Consider the following 22,804-nt stretch of genomic DNA (forward strand, 5'->3'; position numbering starts at 1 on the left):
ACTCTAATTAGTATTTTTATTAAGATTGACAAATACTTGGCATTTTTAAGCACGATATGACAAAATCAGCAAAGAAATCTTACAGACCAAAAATGTGATTAAAATTCTAAAACTTTAAGAATTATAAATAAGGAAAAGCTAAAAATATGCTAGGAAAACCATGTAGCTCATTTCCTCACATCTTCACTTCCTTCATATGTGAGCTCCAAGATCACCTCACCTGTGTGACCTTCCCGAACTCCTTCATAAACCTGGAGTCCACTCTGAAGCTGCATTTTTTTTATTTTTTCCATCACTTTTACAACATGCAATATATGCATTTGTTTACTTGCTGATTGTCTGTCTTCCCTGAAAGAAGGCAGGCCTTTTGTGGCCTGTTTAATGTTTTCTTTACTCCACCATCAGAACCCTCCATCATGCATCACTGCTGCTCAGAAATCACCTATGGGATAAAGAAGTGAGGGCTAATAAGAGAGAGCCTCCGACCACAGAGACCTTCCTAACTAAAACCATTGCATCTGCAAAGGCACTAATTTCTTCTTCCAGAAATAAAATAGCTTTGCCTGTTTTAAGAAGGCTATTTCAAGAAAGACTAGATTGTAAATACTCATCTCTCCTACCCCAGTTCTTTAGGAATTATATTTTCATATTAAATTACCTTGAGTCTCTTATGTGAAATCACATAAACTACACTGAGTGTTTAGTGCATACACCCCTAAACTTTATGTCCTTCCAATGCATCTAGATTTGCTTTTAGAATATTTACCATAGCAATTTTTACCCTGGATGTACCATATACTCACCTGTGAATATCTGACAAAATTTAAAAAAACCAGAACCACCTTATACCAACCGAAATCAAATATCTAGAGTAGGAACTGATTATTTTTAAGTTTTTAATAGTTTTTTTAAAAAAAATTCTTAGTAGACACATAATAATTGTACATACCAGGTAATCTTTTGATGCTTGTATACATTGTATAATGATCAAATCAGGTAATTAGCATAGCCATAACCTAAAACAGTTATCATTTATTTGTACTGAAAACATTCAAAATCCTCTTTTCTAGCTATTTTGATATATTAATTGCATTATTTTTAAAAATAGTCATCCTAGTATGCAATAGGACAAAAGAGTTTATTCCTCCTAAGTGTAATTTTGTATCCGTTGGCTAATCTCTCCCCTTTTTCCCCTATATGACCCTCCCCAGTCCTTGGTAATCACTGTTGTATTCTCTACTTCTATAATATCAACTTTTTATATTCCACATATAAATAAGATCATGGAGCATTTATCTTTCTATGTCTGGCTTATTTCAACTAACATTATGCCTTCCAGGTTCCTCTATTGCAACTTTTAAAAGCTCCACTGGAGCTTCTGATACAAAGTGAGTGTTGGAATCTATTGCCTACCATTTTCTCTCTCCCTCAAAACAGCTAATATTTTTCTGTACTACTCACAAAAGATGGCTTCATCTCTATTCTCTTGTACAGATCTTCCATTATCAGTTTTCTGACATGATTGCTAGAAGGCAATAGAGATATGATTGTGTATGCCACAGAAATGTTATTATGTTCATGAAACATCTGGCTTATACAGAGACGCTGTTTAAACAATTTCTGACTTTTCTACCAAGCTTAGAGTGATTCCATATGCTCTAACCTCTCTCCAAAACAGTAGCAATTAAGATTCTCTTTCACACCAGGTAAAGTGCTCAGTGGAAAGCTTACAACCTGGCTTAGAATTTTAGTGAAGCTGACATCTCAGACTATGTCTAGATGACTAGCAGGCAAGGACAGAGAAGATCACATTTCCACGGATACTAAAAGGTATCTTTGGCATAGTTTGGATACTATGCCAATGCTGGGAAAGGCAATGGCCCTACTCATCTGGAGGCTGTACAGGAGATAAAACCCCTCCGGTGAGGATTCACTCTGTGTCAGGTGGTGAGTTTTGCTCCTGCATGGGGCCTCTGTTACCACCAATGTACTCCACTCCACTAAAATCTACTGAGGCTGTCATAAATAATCACAGATTTAAAACTTCTCAGTTTTTCTTTCTTATTTTGTCTTTAACACCTTAACATGCTCTCCTCAATATGGCAAATATAAAATGACCCCTTCATCTCTTGTCTTTGATAACAAAATCTCATTGTGGATATGTCCTAGATCTGAGACACACAAACACCCATTTCCCATTTCTACCCTGGGGGAAGGGAAGCGGTAGAGAGCAAATTCGAGTGTTCTCATTTTACTCCTTAAAAGCCATTATACTCATCATGTTAAATTCTGAGAGTCAAGTTTTGGGCAGTATATCCTGCTACATGTCTAAAAATTTATTTTGCAATTCAGTCCTATTCTGGCTTACATATTTTGTTTCTTAAGAAAGAATGCCCTAATCAGGAAATTCAGTAATGCTCTTTAAATCCCAGCCTACTAAAAATGCAGATTCTTGGGCACAAAATTCAGACAAATTGGATTATCTAGGGATAGAGGCTAAGATTCTCCACCTGTATCAATTCAAATGCTAATAAATCTGAACTTCACTGAACTAAGGAAACAGACAAGTGAGACAGCAGAAAATAAGTACACATATAGTTAAATGTGCTTGAAAATAATGTGCTTTTTCAATCTATAAAATCAATGCAATTCCCATCAAAATACCACCATCATTCTTCACAGAACTAGGAAAAGCAATCCTAAAATTCATATGGAACCAAAAAAAGAACGCACATAGCCAAAACAAGACTAAGCAAAAGGAATAAATCTGAAGGCATATCACATTATCTGACTTTAAACTATAGTATAAGGCCATAGTCACCAAAACAGCATGATACTGGTATAAAAAGAGGCACATAGACCAATTGAAGCAAAGTGCTTACAGTCAACTGATCTACAAAGCAAACAAAAACATAAAGTTAGGAAAGGGCACCCTATTCAACAAATGGTCCTCGGATAATGAGCTAGCCACATTTAGAAGAATGAAACTGGATCTTCGTCTCTTAACTTATACAAAAATTAACTCAAGATGGATCAAAGACTTAAATTTAAAGACTAAAATTAAAGACTTAAACCATAAAAATTCTCAAAGATTATATTGAAAAAATCCTTCTAGACATTGGCTTAGGCAAAGACGTAATGACCAAAAACCCAAAAGCAAATGCAAGAAAAAAAGATAAATAGAAGGGACTTAATTAAACTAAAAAGTTTCTGTGTATATGAAATAATCAGCAGAATTAACAGACAATCCACAAAATGGGGGAAAATCTTCACAATCTATGCATCCAACAAAGGACTAATATCCATAATCTCCAAGGAATTTAAACAAATAAGCAAGAAAAGAATCACATCAAACAGTGGGCTAAGGGCAGGGCGCAGTGATTCATGCCTGCAATTCCAGCACTTTGGAAGGCCAAGGGGGGGGTACCATTTGAGGCCATGTGTTCAGGACCAGCCTGGCCAACATAACGAAAACTCATCTCTACAAAAAGCACAAAAATTACCCAGGCATGGTAATGAGTGCCTGTAATTCTAGCTACTCAGGAGGCTGAGGCAGGAGAATCACTTGAACCCGGGAGGCTAAGGTTGCAATGAGCCAAGATCACACCACTGCACTCCAGCCTGGGTGAAAGAGCAAGACCTCATCTCAAAAAAAAAAAAGTGAGCTACTGACATGACTAGACAATTCTCAAAAGAAGGTACACAAATGGCCAACATGGCCAACAAGCATAGCATATGGAAAAATGTTCAACATCACTAATTATCAGGGAGATGCAAATCAAAACCACAATGCAATACCACTTTACATCTGCAAGAATGGCCGTAATCAAAAATCAAAAAATAATGGATGGTGGCATGGATGCAGTGAAAAGGGAACACTTTTACACTACTAGCAGGAATGTAAACTAGGACAACCACTATGGAAAACAGTGTGAAGATTCCTTAAAGAACTAAGGAATCTCCATTTGATCCAGCAATCCCACTACTAGGTGTCTACCCAGAGAATAATAAGTCATTATACAAAGAAGATACTTGCACATACATGTTTATAGCAACACAATTTGCAATTGCAAAACTATGGAACCAGCCCAAATGCCCATCAATTGATGAGTGGATTAAAAAAAATGTGGTACATACATATACCATGGAGTACTACTCAGCCATAAAAAGGAAAAAATAATGGCATTCACAGCAACCTGGATGGAATCAGAGACTATTTTTCTAAGTGAAGTAATTCAAGAATGGAAAGTCAACATCATATATTCTCACTCATAAGTGGGAGCAAAGCTACGAGGATGCAAAGGCATAAGAATGATATAATGGATTTGGGGGACATGGGAGAAAGGGTGGGAAGGGGATGAGAGATAAAAGACTACACATTGGGTATTGTGTACACTGCTTGGGTTATGGGTGCACCTAAATCTCAGAAATCACTGCTAAATAACTTATTCGTGTAATCAAACACCACCTGTTCCCTCAAAATCTACTGAAATAAAAAATAATTATAATGTGCTTTTTATAATTTTTGGCAGGACTGGCTATATGAGTTCTGGGCCCAGCAAAAAATTAAAACGTGGATCCACTGGCTCAAAAACTAAGAATTTCAACACAGTGGTGCTAGAGCATTAAAACAAGTATACTGTCCTTCTAAGTATGGAGCTCCATGTGACCACACAGGTTGCACAGCCATGAATGGCTCTAATCGTTCTACACTTGTCCTTTAGGTCAATTTTGTCAATTGTCTTCTTCAAATCCAAAACATCCTTACTATATTTTTTGTTGCTTGTTTTGTCAGTTTTTAAGAGACATACAGTAAGTCTTCCATCATAATTAGATTATGTATTTCACTATTTAATTCATTAGTTATCCTGTTGGAATTTATTGGGTGCAAACAAATTCAACATTGTTATAAATTTCTTATGTATTGACCATTTATTTTACCATTCTGAAATGTTCCTCTTAACCTCTTGTAATGTCTTGCATGCCATGCAGACATACCTCTGAGATTATTGTCAGGTCAGTTCTAGACCACTGTAATAAAGTGATTGTTGCACTAAAGCAAGTCACACATTTTTTTTTATTTCCCAATGTATATAAAAGTAATGATTAAAGTATAATATAGAATATTCAGTGTGCAATAGCATTATGTCTAAAACAATATTTTTAAAATTATTTCATTGCTAAAAATGCTAATAACCATCTGAGCCTTAGGAGAGTAATAATATATGTTGCTGGTGGACAGTCTTGCTTTAAGATGTTGATGGCTGCTGACTGATTACGATAGTAGTTGCTGAAGGTGGTTGTGGCTGCAGCAATTTCTTAAATTAAAACAAAAATGAAGAATTGCCACATCAGTTGACTCTTCTTTTCATAAAAGATTTCTCTGCAGCACATGAGGCTCTTTGATAGCATTTTGCCCACAGTAAATTTTGTTACAAAATTGGAATCAATCCTCTCAAACTCTGCTGCTGCTTTATCTAAGTATATGTATTACTCTAAATCTTTTGCTATGATTTTGATGATGTTCACAGCATCTTTGTTAGGAGTAGATTCCTTCTCAAGAAACCACTTTCTTTGCTTATTCATAAGAAAACTCATCCATTTGAGTTTTATTATGAGATTGTAGCAATTCAGTCACATGTTCAGGCTCCACTTATAGTTCTCTTGCTATTTCCACCACATCTGCAATTACTTCCTCCATTGAAGCCTTGAACCTCTCAAAGTCATCCATGAAAGCTGGAATCAATTTCTTCCAAATTTGTGTTAATGTTGACATTTTGACCTTTTCCCATGAACTGTACATGTTTTTAATATCATCAAAAATAGTAAGTCATTTCCAGAAGATTTTTAATTTGCTTTACCCAGAGCCACAAGAGGAACCCCTATATATAGTAGCTATAGCCTTATGAAATGTATTTCTTAAATACTAAGATTGGACAGTTCAAATTGCCCCTTGATTCATAAGCTGCAGAATGGATGCAAGCAGGCGTGGAAACAATAACTTTCTTGTACATCTCCATCAGAGCTCTTGGAAGACCAGGTGCATTGTCAACCAGCAGTAATACTTCAAAAGGAATCTTTTTTTCTGAGCTGTAGATCTCAGCAGTGGACTTTAAATATTCAGTAAACCATGCTACAAACAAACAAGTTGTCATCCAGACTCTGTTATTCTATTTTTAGAGCACAGGCAAAGTAGATTTCACATAATTCTTAAAAGCCCCAAAGTTTTATGGTAAATGAGCATTGGTTTAGATGTAAAGTCACTTACTGCCTTAGCCCCTAACAAGAGTCAGGTTAAGCCTTGGTGTTTTGAAGTCAGGCATTGACTTTTCCTCTTTAGCTATGCAAGTCCAAGACGAGAATTCCTTCCAACAGAAGGCTGTTTCATCTACATTGAAAATCTGTTGTTTGGTGTAGCCACCTCCCTCAATTACTTTACCAAGATCTTCTGGATAGCTTGCTACAATTTCTACAATGGCACTTCCTGCTGTACCTTACACTTTAACATGATGGCGACAGCTTCTTTACTTAAACCTCCTGAACCAACCTCTGCCTGTTAGCTTCAAACTTTTCTTCTGCCACTTTCTCAGCTCTCTAAACCTTCATAAAACTGAAGAAAGTTAAAGCCTTGCTCTGGATTAGGTTCTGGCTTAAGGAAATATTGTGCCTGGTTTGATGTTCTATCCAGACAACTGAAACTTTCTCCATATAGCAATAAGGCTGTTTTGTTTTCTTTTCATACAACGTTGATGGGTTCTGGAGTAGCACTTTTAATTTCCTTTAAGAACTTTTCCTTTGTATTCATGCTTGGGTACTTGTTTGGCAGAAGAGGCCTGGCTTTGGGCTTATCTTGCCTTTCAACATGCCTCCCTCACTAAGCTTTATCATTTCTAGCTTTTGATATAAAGTGAGAGAAGTGCAACTCTTCCTTTTACTTTGACAGGTAGAGCCCATTGTAGGGCTGTTAACTGGCCTAATTTCAATATTGTTGTGTGTCAGGGAATAGGGAAGCCTAAGGGGGACGTTGGGGAGAGAATGATGTGGAGCAGCTGGTGGGTGGAGCAGTCAGAACACATACAACATTATCAATTAAGTTTACCATCTTATATAGTCATGGTGCCCCAGAACAATTCCAATAGGTGACATCAAAGATCACTGATCAGAGATCACCATAACAGACGTAAAATAATGAAAGGACTTGAAATATTGTGGTAATTGCCAAAATGTGACACAGAGACATGCAGTTAGTAAACGCTGTTGGAAAAACACCACCAATAGACTTGCTGGACTCATGGTTACTACAAACCTTCAATTAGTAAAAAAATATGACATAATATAATAAAAGTTTTAAAATGTAGCATCCGTGAAGTACAGTAAAGAAAGCACAATAATCTGGAGGATGCCTATACCAGTGATATGGTTTGGATTTGTGTTCCCACCGAATCTCATATCTTAATTGTAATCCCCACTGCTGGAGGTGGGGCCAGGTGGTAGGTGATTGGATCATGGGGGTCCCTTCTCATGAATGGTTTAGCACCCCTCTGTTGGTGCTGTTCTGGGGATGGTGAGTTCTAGTGAGATCTGGTCATTTAAAAGTGTGTAGCACCTCTCCCTTCTCTCTTTCTTCCTCCTGCTCTGGCCATGTGAAGTGTGTGCTCCTGCTTGGCCTTCCACCATTATTGGAATCTTCCTGAGGCCTCCCCAGAAGCAGAAGCTGCTGCTTTCTGTACTGCCTGCAGAACCATGAGCCAATTAAGCCTCTTTTCTTTATAAATCACCCAGTCTCAGCCATTTCTTTATGGCCATAGGAGAATGGCTTAATACAACTGATTTTACTTTGGGCTGCGTTTTCATGAAAAAATGTTTTCTATTGCCTTATTTTCGACCAATCTATTACCTTATATTTAATGTATATCTACTTGGGAACACATAAATTTATTTTACACACACGCGCACGCACCCCGCCCCCCCACAGCCTCCAGTCTGAGTATATTCTTTTTTTTTTGAGATGGAGTCTCCCTCTGTTGCCCAGGCTGGAGTGCAATGGTATGATTTCAGCTCACTGTAACCTCTGCCTCCTGAGTTCAAGCAATTCTCTTGCCTCAGCCTCTTGAGTACCTGGGATTACAGGTGTGCGCCACCATGCCTGGCTAATTTTTGTATTTTTAGTAGAGACGTGATTTTACCATATTGGTCAGGCTGGTCTACGAACTTATGATCCACCCACCTCGGCCTCCCAAAGGGCTGGGATTACAGGCGTGAGCTACGACACCTGGCCGGTATACTTGTTCTTAATTGTAGTATTTAGTTTATCTACATCAGATGTAATCATTGATGAATTTGGTTAAAAAATCTAATAGTTTATCATGTGTTCCATAATATCTTACATTTTCTATGCTGCTTTTCTTGTCTTTCATTAGATAAATTAAGTACAGTCTTTTCCATTTCTCCCTTCTATTGGCCTGTAGACTTGCTAATTTATTTTGCTCGGTGTCTCTCACCCCATATTATAAGGGGTTATACGTTTTTTCTCTTATTTCTTCACCTCTAACTCCGATATATAGAGTATCAAAAAGAGCCTCATGGTTTCTATGCAGAGGACTTTTTCTTAAGCATACCCATGGGCTCTCTGTTAACCCTATCTTCCCTGGGAAGTTGTATATGCTCACTCTTCCCTGCCTGATTGTTACATTTGAAGGAATAACTTGCCATGCTTGATTTATCTGTCATGGTTCTTTCTGAGTATGTAATATACTTAGAAAGTATAGAACTTGAGTAAACACAAGTATTTTATTTTATAAGTAATTTAATAAGAATTTTATTTTATAAGTAATTACTTATTTTATAAGTAATTTTAAAGTTTATATTTTTGACTCATTTAAAAATACATTTCAAATTATGTGCAATCCAGAGTGGGAAGATTAATGATACTGAGCCATAAAGACTGAATTTACTGCTATCTTCATATGAGCAATTGGATCCAGATTTCAGAAGAACAGCAAAGAATGTAGAAGGAATTCCATGGCAACTTGGAAGTCTGATAGCAGTGACTCTTTGACTCATCCTCAAGAAGAGCAGCTGTGAATTTAAGTTTTATTGAGGTGGTGTCAATGCTCCATGATCCTATAGCATCTTGTTAGATGTAGACATCATTTACATGGAAAGAATAGTATTTATCCTGTCAAATCCAGGTAAGTCATATAGTGAAAACCTCTTGGGTTATTTTTTCAGACCGCTTGTTTCTCCTATACAGATGGCTCATCTCAGTCATGTTACTCCTGCATAATACTTTAAGGAGACCATAGCCTTTTACCTCACCACATAATTCTGAATATCGAAAGGACAGAGCAACTGTTAGTTTTTGAGAGCTAAGTTGCTAAAAATTCTTAGCAAGGGAAAATGACCAAGTTCTAAATGTTGAGAATCATTGTTCTAATATTCTTTCTGACATTCTTTCCCATTTTTCTTTGTATTATAATATTCTTTCTGAGCTATTCATTTCTCTCTCCCCTTTTTTCCCTAGGCAAGCTCAGGTTAACAGCCAGTAATGTAGAAATATTGGAGAATCTTATATCTAATGTTGTTTTCAGCTATAATGGAAAGCATTCTGTTCCAACCATAGTATATGATATATAACATTTGCATAGACTTAAAACACACCAGAAACTTATGGACACTGCCTACAATACTTAAAACATCTGATTTTATATTATCCCTGTTAATATATTACTTTATATATATAAAGAAAAATGGGTATATATTAAAGGGTTCTAGGCTCTACGTTTTTTAATTGGATGAATTTTTTAATGAGTTAAATTATAGTAACTTTCAATTGATACATACTCAAATATGTACTTGTCTTTTACCATATATATATTTCATTATCTCTCTCTCCCTTTCTCTCTGTATGTTTACCTGTGTGTGTGTGTCTCAGTTTGTGTTTACAAATGTGTATTTACACACATAAAGTATATATAATCAACAATGAATATTAGAAATAGGGGAATGTTAAATAAGAAACAGATTTTATATATTAGGTATGTACATAATCCCTCAAGAATGAAGCAGCCACTTGTATGCAGGTATGATACCCATAGTATCGTCAGATGTTACTATCAGTTGTTTAAATAATGGTAATTACTTTTCTAGATTTTGAATATGTATTTACAGATACTAAAAATAGATGAAGACAAGTAATTAACAGCACTCTGATAGCTTTAATGATAGAAACAGATGTTCACATTTAAGGCATCAAATCTGAGTGGTTATCATTGAACTGCTGTTCGTAATGGTGTTATGGCCGTCTTTTTCATAGGAGAGAATATTGTAATGCAGATTATTGTGATTGTCTGAAATTATCTCCATGGCTGACAATAGTTATTTTTTTTCCTTTTTTTGCTCTCTTATTTGACAGTTAAATGGAGACTGCATTTAACAAGCACAATTATGTCCTCTCTTGTCTATTATGCGGCATTTAATCAGAACTGCTTAAAGAAAGCCTACAGAGGCATATTCAAGCTCAAGTTCCTCATTTCCACCAAAACCAAAGAAAAATATTCTGCATATTATGTTTCTTAACATTTCATGACTAAAAGGTGAGATATATGATCAATCTAGTAAATGCAATTAGGATTAAGTTTTGTAAAAACAGAATGTAGAAACTTAATCTGAAAATTTTGACTTGGGCCTGCTTGATTTTTTTTTCTATAGCATAACTTGCTTACTTTTAGGACATAATAATTCAGTTATAGCCAATCTTAAAATTTCAATTTTCACTGGGCCAGAGTATCCCTCCTGTAAGTGACATAAGCATTTCTTCCCATTCCTAAGTTTCTAGCAGCAATGGATAAAAACTTAAAGATTTGGGGACTCTATTGTGTGACAGTTCAATTTTTGTTGCTAAGCTTTTAATACACATATAGATATATGTTTTTGGAAGTGCAGAAAACAAAAGCATATAATAAATTCACCAAAATTTACATTTTGAAGTATTTTTCATATTAATTATTCATTAACAACCTAATCGTTAAAGCTTCATATTGTATGTGTATAAACATTGTAAAATTTATTTAGACACTTTCTCCCCTTGCTAGACATTTCGTTTGTTTCCAATTTTTTTCTATTATGAATTACACTAAGATTTAATTTTACACAGAATCTTTCTCTAGCTTTGATTATTCTTTCAGAGTGGAATTTTAGCATTGTTTTAGTGAATTAAAGATTAAGAATTTTAAAATCTTATAATATGTACTAAAAATTGTTCTTGACTTTGTTGAAATCTAGTCTTCCAAATTGTGGAGAGGAATGCAGAATAGCAATTTAAAACAGGGGAGATATCTCATTGTTTAAATGTACATTTCCATTCAGTATGCTCAATATATTAATTAGCTATTTAAATTATTCTCAGTTATTATATTCTTTCTTTTTTTCTTTTGACCATTGATTATCTGCCATTACAGATAGAGGAACTTATTTTATATAAAACATTGATACTATTAATTATGAGATATTTGTAAATATTTCTCACTGGTAAATTTGTCTTTTTATTGTATCTTAATATATTTATTTATATTTAGGATAGTTTCAATTTTTAACTAGCCAATTCTAAATTGGATTATATACTTATCCCATGTTTTCCATTATTAAGCATTCATGCTTTACCGTGTTTTTATAGAAACATTAAAAATTATACACTTTATTCATTAACAATTTTTATACTGAGACCAATATTTTTGCCTACTTTTCCAACCTATTAAAAACAAGTTTTATATCATAAGAATGAAAATACTGTCACCCAGTCTGACTTTGGCCATTACAGAAAACACCCCTAATAATATTTCTAGTGGTAGATGTTTTTAAAATTTCACCATTCAATATTGTCTGTCACAGATTTAATAGTTCATATAAGTCTATAACCCCAATGTTTCTATCATAATAGTAAAATACGTTTTTGTTCCCTACTTAATTATCTGGGTTTAGAAACACACATCACTTTATGTGAAAAACAAATGCACTAAATGCATTTGCAGTGATTAGCTCGTTTCTAAGCACAAAAAAATTGGGCGAAGGATAGTAGTTTTTAACTTTTTCTGTTTTCTCAGAACATGAAACTCAGGTGGAGCCCAACATTGTCAGGTACTATATAATGTCACGTGATAAAAGATGCTTTTACGTTTCGACTGCTGAATTCTGTAATCATTTGTTTTATTGAGGTGGAGACATAGACCTGATGATTAATTACAAACAATCAATTTTGATATTTTCATAATAAAAAACTTCACTACTTTTTCTACCCACAAGGTGTTAGCCTGAAGAAGTTGTTTTTAAATGAACTATAGCTATTCAGAAAACATCTAAAAATCTTCAAACACAGAGAAATTATTTGCATTGCACTAGTCCAAGAACTTCCCTAGGGGATGCTGAGTACTTTGTTGAAGTACTCAAGTGAAGAATGTATATTCAGAAGACAGGCTCATTAGCAGGCAAATCATAAAACGAGCAGCTACCACACAGTTTTTTGTTTGTTTGTTTCTCATCATAATGAAATCGTCCCTGAAAAATATAGCCAAGTGACTAATTGTGGCTGAAATTGGGCAATTACTCCTCAAATTAGCCAAATGTAGGTATAATTATTATTTTAATAATACTAATTTCCAGTGGTAATTTTTAAAGGAGAGCCTACATTTAGTGGAGACACAAGAACTCCAGCTACTTAACATATGGCAAATAGAACTTGATGTGTATGCGAGTGTGTGTGTGTGTGTGTGTGTGTGTGTGTGTGTAGGCAGAGAGAGGGGGGAGGGAGAAAGGGAGAGTAGAAAAATAATGGTGTAATGAGAAGATAATGTGTGTATGGGATAGGGAATCAATGAAGTAAAGACAAGATCAAGTGCTAATATTATAACATTAAGTTTTCTATGGAAATGCCCATGGAAATTGTCAAATAGGGGAAAATAACACTTCAAGTTAAAAAAAGTATTCAGCATATGTGAGAATCCAAGTGTATTTCTGAAACCAATCACAACTCTAATAAATTATTTTATAAAGTCACATCAGTGAAAAATTACGAATCTATTTTCTTATAACTTCTTACCTTTCTATGATTATCTCTCACCTAGCTTATTAAAATACCTTTCTTACTAGTCTTATTTTTTCTGTATTTTGCCCCACAGTAGCCAATGTGATTTTTAAAACCTATATATCTGAGCAGATCACTTCCTTGCTGAATATTTTGAGTATCCAACCACACTTAGGAAAAAACACAAAGACCTTTTCATAGCTTATGAGGTCCTCCGAATTGATACTTGTTGATCTCATTACTGACCACACCACACTATTTGTAACAGTCTCAAAACTCCTTCACTTGTTCCTTTTAAGCAGATTAGCCTGCTATCCCATAATCACACTAAGAAAAGTTCTACCCCAGATATTTGGCAATCACTGTTTGTTTTGTAGATAACCTAATGATTTTCTTCCCTCTTTTATTCAAATGTCATCCTACAATAGAAGCAGAACCTAAAGAGGATATGTTCGTGTTCTGAAGATCTCCTTAACCATCTTTTTAGATTAGGGCTCAGCAACCTCAAAACCCTTTCAATGGAACCTCATCACTCATTGCAGGACAAATTCTGAATTTAGCATAGCACCTAAGGTCTTCCACTATCTATCCCAGCCACTTTTGCAACTTCTACGTTTTACCAGTGCGTGTTTTGTGCAGTAAGTTATGGATGATAAAGAATTATTTTTACTTTATACTTTCACCCACAGCCTTGTCCCAACTTCACCCACAGCCTTGTCCCACCTTCTTCCCAATGCCCCACCATTCTATTGTTCAGTGCCTGTTTATGTAAGGTTGGCAAGCTAAATGTCCACAATGAAAAGTTTTATTGGAACAGCAGACATGCTCACTCACTCACTATTATCTATTACTGCTTTTGCACTACAACAGCAGAATTGAGTAGTTGCTGCAGAGACTGTATGGCTCACAAAGCCTAAACTATTTACTGTCTGGCCCTTTGCAGACAAATTTATTGATCTCTGCATTAGGTTAGATACAAGGGTCCTCAGAGCCAAGTTAGTGTATAACATAAATTATAGCAAATTAAGCAATTATAGCATTCATTGCATACATCACAGGTATCCTGTAAATGTTGTACATCCATTTTTTTTTCATTTAATTGAGATATCAACCCTCTTGGGTAAATATAACTATTTTTATTTTAGAAATTATAGAACTGAGTTTTAGAAAGATTGAATAACTAGATTGAGATCTGAGTAGCAGCTTTCCTACCCTCTGCTCCGTATTAGAATCTAGCTTTGTCTGATTAAAACTCTTAACATTATCACATAAGATACTTTATTCAGGAAAATGTGCCTTTGTTTTTGTATTAGAATTTCATTTTGAAATAATTATAGAGTCACAGGACGTTGTACAGGTATGTAGAGCAGGATATAAACGAATGTACAGGAAGGTCACATGGATTCAAACCAAGTCTTCCTCAATATAACTCTGAACCTTAAAACTATGCTACAGATACTTTTGAGATTTCAAGTTGCCTAGGTTAAAGAGCAAAGTGAAACAGCATGTCTGGATAAAGGGACCTTCCAGAGGCCAGGCTGTAGTGTGCTCTTGGCTACCAGTCTCCTAGTGGGCGAACCTGGTGCATACAGACCTAACAGATTATTTTAGTGTCTACCACATATGTTAAATTGATGTTGAATGAGAATTACTAGGGTCAGGAACATTTCATGTCATGTAGTCTGCCATTACTATAGCACTATAAATGCACAGTGAGGCCATTGATAGATCAGGCACACTATGCTAAGTAAAAACTAAGATTCTAATACTTAATACCTGACACTTTCTATAGGAAAATTCTTTAGTTTTTCTTGAATTATTTTACGTAATCCTCATAAAAGTAATATTTAATTTTTGTTTTGAAATAATTATTGATTCATAGGACATTGCAGAAAATGTATAGAGAAGTCCCATGTCAACTTCATTCAGTCTTTTCCAAAGTTAATACTTTCTACAACTATACAATTGTACAGTATCAACACCAGTAAGCTATTATTAGTGTCATCCATAGTACTCATTCAGATTTTACCAGTACACAGGCACCCCTTTGCTTGGGAGTGTGTACAGTTTATCGTATGCACAACCTCATGTCTCACCAAGAAAATCAAGATACTTACCTGTACGTTGGCACAAGGTTCTCTTGTCTTACCCATTTGTAGACATATCTATCCCCTTCCAGCTCACCCCTATCATTTGGCAGCCACTGATCAGTTTTTCTTCTCTATAATAATGTTATTGTATTGCACAAATATTACAAAAATGGAGCTATGCAATATGCATGTTTTTAAGACTGGCTTCTTTTATTCTCTAAGCATAATTTCCTTTAGGTTTATGGAAGTTCTTAGGTGTGTTTATGCAAGTTCTTAGCTCATTCCTTTTTATTACTGAGTAGTGTTTCACGGTATGTATGAATGTATCATTGCTTAACCATTTATCCACTGAAGGACATTTGGGTAGTTTTCTATTTACAGGTATTATAAATTAAGCTACTAAGAATATTTGTTTACAAGGCCCTGGGTGAAAATGACTTGTCATTTCTCTGCAACAAATGCCCAAGAATGCAATTTCCAGGTTGTATGGTAAGTCTATTTTTAGTTTCAAAAGAAACTGACCGTCTGTTTCCCAGAGTGACTGTCCTTTTTTTATATTTCCCAAAGCAATAAATGAGTGACCGGCTTGCTCCAAATCCTCACCAGTTTTTGATGTTTTGCTATTTTTTATTTTTGAGATTTTGATAGAGTTTTAGTAATACTTTATAATGGTTTTAATTTGCATTTCTTTAATTGCTAAGAAAATTAAATGTCTCTCATATTTTTATTTGCCACATAATCTTCAGTAAAGTATCTGTGCATGTATTTTACTCACTTTCTGCCTGGATTGTTTTGCTTGTTTCACTGTTGAGTTTTAAGAGTCCTTTATATTTTATATCTATTGTCAGATATGTGACTTGAAAATATTTCTTTCACCATGCAGCTTATCTTTTCATCTTTTTCTCAACGTAAAAGGTTTTAATTTTGGTAAGTTCCAATTTATCAATTGTTCCACTTATGGTTCTTGCTTTTGATGCTGAGTCTAAGAACTACTTGCTAAGTCCTTGTTCCCAAATATTTTCTACTATGTTATTTTCTTAGAAGTTTTATAGTTTTATGCTTTAAATCTACAATCCATTTTTGCTTAGCACCATTTATTAAAATTAAAATTGTTTTGGCAATTTTTTGGCTTTGCCTTTCTATAAAAATTTTAGGACAAGGTTTTCTGTGTATGCAGTAAATATGGAGATTTTGTACTTGTGTAATTCATAAATCAATTTAAGGAAAATTGACAACTTTACTCTGTTGAGTCTTCCAAATTGCATTCATATTATGTCTCTTCAAGTAGTTCTTTAATTTCTTCCACTAGCATTTTATTATTTTTATCATACAGAATCTGTACATCCCATGTTAGGCCCATATCTAATATATCTTTTTTTTTTGGAAAAACTGTAAATGGTATTGTGGGTTTAACTTCTGTTTACACTTGTTTATTTTTGGTATCTAAAAATATGATCGATATTTGTTGATTATATGTCTTGTGACTTTATTTAGCTCACATAAATCTATTTGGTTTTTACTTGTGTAGATTCCTCGGGGTTTCCTACATAGAAAATCATGTTGTCTGCCAAGAGAGAGCATTTCATTTCTTTCTTTCAAACCTGCCATGCATTTTATTATTTTTTTCTGTCTTATTGTAGTGCCTGAATTTCTAGTACTATGCCAAAAAGAGTGGGGAGAGAAAATAACCATGCCTCGTTCCTGATTTTCAAGAAAGGTATTCAGTTTTTCACCATTAAATTCCTCTCTATTCCAACATAATGAAAATTAATAATCATATATGAGTACACAACTTTGTGAAATGCCTTTTCTGCTTCAGTTAATATCATCATGTGACTTTTCTACTTTTACCTGTTGTAATGGTGGATTGCATGATTGATTCTTGAATATAGAACCAGCCTTGTATACCAGGAATAAATAACCTAATATAGTTATGGTGTATTATTGGTTTTTATACATTGTTGGATTCAATTTACTAAAATTTTGTTAAGGTTTTGTGTATGTACATTCATGAGTGATTTTCTTTGCTTGTTTTTTATGCTGAGATTGTTTTTTTTGTTAGAGAACCACCAGCCTTAAAAGATGAATTGGAAGTTTTCTGTTTTCTATATTCTAGAAAAGATTGTAGATATTTGTGTTACTTTCTTTCCTAAATATTTGATAAATTGATCTACTAAAACCACCTGGGCATAAATATTTTCTTTTTTGGAAGTCTTTAATTAAAAATTCAATTTTTAATGGTTATAGAACTACACACATTATATTATCTTGGGTGACTTTTGATATCATATTTTTTCAAGGAATTCTAAGTTGTTGAATATTAAAATGTAAGTTTACATATAGTATTTCTTTATTATCTTTGTGATGGTTGCAGGTTCTGTTTGGATATTCCATTCCTCACGTTGTTGAGTTGTAGCTCATCTTTTTTATCTTTATTGATTTTTTCAGATTTTATGAGGAGCCCTATCTGATGCAAGCAGCCAGTTAATGTGTGTGTTAAGATCACCCAAAACTGAATTTTAGTCTTCTATGAGGACTATTCTCTATAGTTTGGTATCCTATCTGAATGCATATGCTGGTAGCTTGAATGGGTTTCTGTTTTTCCTTTGAAGTTTTCTGTTGTGTTTGAATGACTGGATAATGAACACACGTTAATCTTACCACAATAATATGGTAATGTTTCTTTAAAATAATAGGAATTTGTATTACCTTGAAATTATAAATGGTCAGAACTTTTAAAATGAAATGTTCTAAAATAAGGGTTTTAAAAATGTTGAATGCATTGTATTTTTAAGCTGGCATAGACTTTTCAATTTCAAAATCACTCTGGCTAACATTTGGGACCTTTTAACAATCAGGCAGTATGTAATTTGGAAGTGAAATCCTGCTGTATTAAATTCTGATCCTTTTTAATAAGATGCTTCTAGATGAGCTCAATTGTAAACTGTCAAAAAGGTCAGCATTTATTATGTAAGAGAAATATATGATGTGGTACAAGGAAGCCAAAGGCCAACCTGACCAAGAATCTATTTACCAGTCAAAACCTTAAATCCCCAACATGAGAGTCTCTCTGAAGAATTAAGACTTTCTCCCCCAGATGAGATGCCTTCAGGCAAAGCATGAATCAATGATGTGGATTGAATTACAAATTATCTATGTGACACTTATGAGCCTTATCTAACACAAAAATTTAAGGCCTTTTAATTACTGTGCAGGGCAGTACCAATCTTGCAACTGCCCAATCTTTTGATATTAAATAGCAGATATTTGCCTAAAGATCTTCTTTGTCTCTAAAAAACTATAAAACCTCACAATTGTGTATACTAACATCCCTTCTAGAATTCCAAAAAGGGTCTCTGTATTGAACTATATTTAATAATGTTAAGATAGTGACTCACATAATCCAACTATACAATAGTTCTGAAGTGTACTAAAGTACACTCTGACTGACTTTACTTTCCTTTTTTCAGATTTGTGGGGTGATAGGATTCCTATAATTTTTAGTACAGTTATAGATTACCACCATCCACCACCACAATTAGCATAACAATCTTCCATCACCCACAAAATCTGTTATGAGAACATTTTGTAGTCACAACCTCCCCCAACCCTTAGCAATCACTGATATGTTTGCAATGTATTTTGTCTACCTGAAAATGTCATACAAGTGAAATCATACAGTATGCAATCTTTTCTAAAATTTCTAACTCCTGTGCATATCATAAATAGTAAGTATATGCATTTTTGGCTTACATGAGATATTTTGATACAGGCCTGCAATGCATAATGAGGGTAAATGGGGTATCCTTTATCTCAAGCATTTATTCTTTATATTACAAACAATCCAATTATACTGTTTTAGTTATTTTTAAATGTACAATTAAACTATTTTTAACTATTGCCACCCTGTTGTGCTAGCAAATACTAGGCCTTATTCATTCTTTCAATATTTTTGTACACACTAACCATCACCACTACCCACCCCACACTCCTTTCCAGCCTCTGGTAATCTTCCTTCATTCTCTATCTCAATGAGTTCAACTATTTTAATTTTTAGCTCCCACAAATAAGTGAGAACATGCAAAGTTTGTCTTTCTGTACCTGGCTTATTTCGTTTAACATAAAGACTGCCAGTTTCATCCATGTAGCTGCAAATGACAGGATCTCACTCTGTTTTATGGCTGAATAGTACTCCCTTGTATATATACCACATTTTACTTATTTATTCTTCTGTTCGTGGGCACCTAAGTTGCTAATATATAGAAGTATAATTGATTTTCTTTTCTTTTCTTTCCTTTTTTGAGACGGAGTTTCGCTCTTGTTACCCAGGCTGTAGTGCAATGGCACGATCTCGGCTCACCACAACCTCTGCCTCCTGGGTTCAGGCAATTCTCCTGCCTCAGCCTCCTGAGTAGCTGGGATTACAGGCACACGCCACCGTGCACAGCTAATTTTTTGTATTTTTAGTAGAGACGGGGTTTCACCATGTTGACCAGGATGGTCTCGATCTCTCGTGATCCACCCGCCTCGGCCTCCCAAAGTGCTGGGATTACAGGCTTGAGCCACCGCGCCCGGCCGCATAATTGATTTTCATGTGTTGTCTTCGCATTCCTAAACCCACTCATTAGTTCAAGGAATTTAGGGATTCCTGGATAATTTCTCAATAGGTAATCATGCCATCTGCAAATAAATGTAATTTTATTTCTTTTTTTCTGATCTATATATTTTGTAGTTATTTTTCTTTCTTTAATCCACTGGATAAACTTTCCTGTACAAAGTTAAATAGAGTGACATCCTTGCTTTGTTCCCTATCTCAGGGGGAAAACAGTCAATCTTTCACCATTAACTATAATACTAGTGTCAAAAGATCCTTGGGGTGCTGCTTCAGCAGCCAGAAACCTCCGTGACCAGTGGTGCTTTTGCCCAAGTTTTGCTTGAGCCTGCTGGGCTTGTTCCGCCCACTCAGCCTGGCAAGCTGTACTAGGCTGACACAACTGGCCCTGATCCAATAACTGCCAAGGGTGAGCCAGGCATGGAGCAGCAAGGGGTGTGTGAGTGAGTGGGCACAGGGTCCAGCCTTCATGCACAGCGAGGTACACCGGCTGCAGTGGGGCAGGAAGCTCCAGGTGCTGACATGGGTGTGGCTCCCTGTGAGTCTGCAAATAAACCACACGTATTGCAAGCAGTTTTCACTGTGGACACCAGGGAACATGGGACCACCTGGAAGCTTGGTGATGCCGGGAACTGCAAGAGACCCAAAGAGGATGTCACAGCTCGGGGAGCTCTTAAGTCTGGGCTCCCCAAAGGGCTACAGCTTGTCCCCCTTTCTATCTTCTCTCTTTCTCGTTGCCTTCAATGTGGCAAGCAGAGAGGCATGTTCAGCCCTATTTGTGTTACAGCTCTTTCAGTCTCACGATTTGGTGGGTCCCAAGTTCTTGTCCAGCATCCAGGAAGAATTAGGTAGGCAGACAACTGGAAGGTGAGCAAGGCAAAGAGGTGCTCTATTGAGTGACAGCACAGCTCTCTGGAGACACAAAGTGGGTAGATCCTCTCTGCAGGCAGGTCCTCCCATCTGCTCGAATCTGGCTGAGTCCAGGTTCCTATGGGCTGCAAAGGGAGGAAGTGTACAGGCCCATGAGTGGCCATGGGTAGGCCCAGAAAAAAAGCACCCTAGGTTCTAGCTCCACAGAACTGGGAATTGGCACCCAGGATTCAGGTCGTTCCTGGCTTGAAGGTAGAGCTTCACCAGGGACATGCCCTGTTCCGCCCAGAGCCTGTCTGCCTCTTGCTGCCTCTCAATGTCATCCATGGTCCCCAGGCTGTTTATGTCAAGGGGAGCCTGCAGGTCCATGCTGAGCTACACTCAGCCCTTCCTTGGGCTCCGTCCCATATTTATCAGTGCCTAAAGTCCAGAGGGAGCTGAGGAGGCAGGGTGCTGGTATGTCAGTGCTGCCTGGAGCATGTGCACACCCAGCTGGGTTGTGACAGTGCCTGGGCTCAGCCTCACTTTGCTCTGAAATTCAAACATGCACTGGGAGCAGGGGGAAGCGAGGCAGCTGGAGCTGGCACTTTCATGCCTGCAGGGGCACACCCACGGGCACACACCCACCGCTGGGTGGCTGCAGCTGCACCTGGGAGCACCAGCTTCTGCCCCACCAACTTGGAAGGGGACAGGGCTTCCACCTATTCCTGGTTCCATCTGGCTCCAGGGAACATGTAGTAACCCAGGCCTTGCCTACCCCAAAGCAACCTACTTCTCTGCGGCAGCAGCTCCAAATGGGCTGCTGCTGCCATCACTAGCTGTAGATTGTTTTTATGAACAGTTTTTCAAGTTGATCAAGTTGTCTTCCATTCCCAGTTTGATATTTATCAGTTTTATCATAAATACATGTTGAATTTTGGCACGTTACTATGATTATTTTTTTTCATTTTTAGACTGTTAATATGACAGGTAAAATTGGTTGGTTTTCAAATATAGACCCAGCCTTACATTCCCAGAACCATCTCTATTTGTGTTTTAAAAACATATATCTGAAATTGAGTTATTTCTTGTCCTATGTTGTTTTGATATCAAAGCAGTAATAGGTTCATAAATGAGTTGGGAAGTATTTTGTCTTCTATTTCCTGGATGAGATTTTATAGAGTTTGTTTTGTTCGATAGGCAAGGAGATTTCTCTTTTTGGATGTTTCTACTACAAATTTAATTTCCTTAATAATTATAGAATAATTCAGGTTTTATTTCATTATTGATGAGTTGTGCTAGCTTTGGTTTTTATAAAATGTCTCTTTCCATCTAAGTTGATGAAGCATATGCTTAAGGTTTTCTGTTGTATTGTCTTATTACTCTTTAATGTTTCCAAAGTATGTAGTGTAACTTCTCCTTTAATACTAATACTTATTTACCAACTTTGGGACTGCTTTAATGACAGCTAATTTACAACATCCCTAGGTTATAATCTTTCTGCATTTTGTAGGAGAATCAATATAGAACATTTTGGTACTATGCAACTTTACCCTGCACAAATGAAAGAGAATGCAGCCACATGCTATAAACCTGACTTTGGGGGAAATAAATATTACCAAACCTTAATATTTTTCTATAATAGTGTATGGTACAAAATAGTTCCAGTCCAAAAACTTACTGGCTCACAAGAAAATCAGGACAGAAGGTAGGAATAAGAATGTGGAAAGTGATTATAGAAATATGATAGTGATTTTATGTCTTTTGAGTAAATAATAAAATTAGGTTATATTTTAAATCCCTTTTTATATATTTAGTAATTTTTAAATATTTTATAAAAACACCTATTCAGTGCAAACATGTTTCATAGAAATAAAACTGTCTTTCCATACATATTGTTTGAGATAACCACTCCAGAGAAATTGTCCACCAATGTATCATGGTCTTTCTTTTAAAAAACAAAACAAAACAGAAAATTTTCCTGTTTATTTATCTTCTAGGAAGTCATTTCCACCGTCATAATGGAATGCTATCTCTCTGGATCTATAATTTATTCAAAATATTTTTTCTTTCTTATAAAGATGGACTTCAAGTATATTCATTCCTGTCTTAACACATTCTTGTATTGCTAAGCAGACAGTGAAGTCTCTGTGATGTCTGCCTATTTATTTTTAA

The 22,804-nt window shown here is 35.7% G+C and overlaps 1 long non-coding RNA gene across 1 annotated transcript in view; it reads left to right on the top strand.

The window, feature by feature from the left end:
* LOC118146284 (uncharacterized) overlaps positions 1-22,804 on the top strand; it is a 164,281-nt gene that overhangs the window by 97,545 nt on the left and 43,932 nt on the right. The window contains exons 5-8 of the long non-coding RNA XR_004731906.3: positions 8,912-9,191; positions 10,415-10,595; positions 16,052-16,095; positions 16,809-16,885. This is a non-coding gene — a long non-coding RNA (uncharacterized LOC118146284). The remainder of the gene's footprint in view (positions 1-8,911; positions 9,192-10,414; positions 10,596-16,051; positions 16,096-16,808; positions 16,886-22,804) is intronic.

The sequence above is a fragment of the Callithrix jacchus genome, chromosome 12 (assembly GCF_049354715.1).
Source record: "Callithrix jacchus isolate 240 chromosome 12, calJac240_pri, whole genome shotgun sequence".
NCBI lineage: Eukaryota > Metazoa > Chordata > Mammalia > Primates > Cebidae > Callithrix > Callithrix jacchus.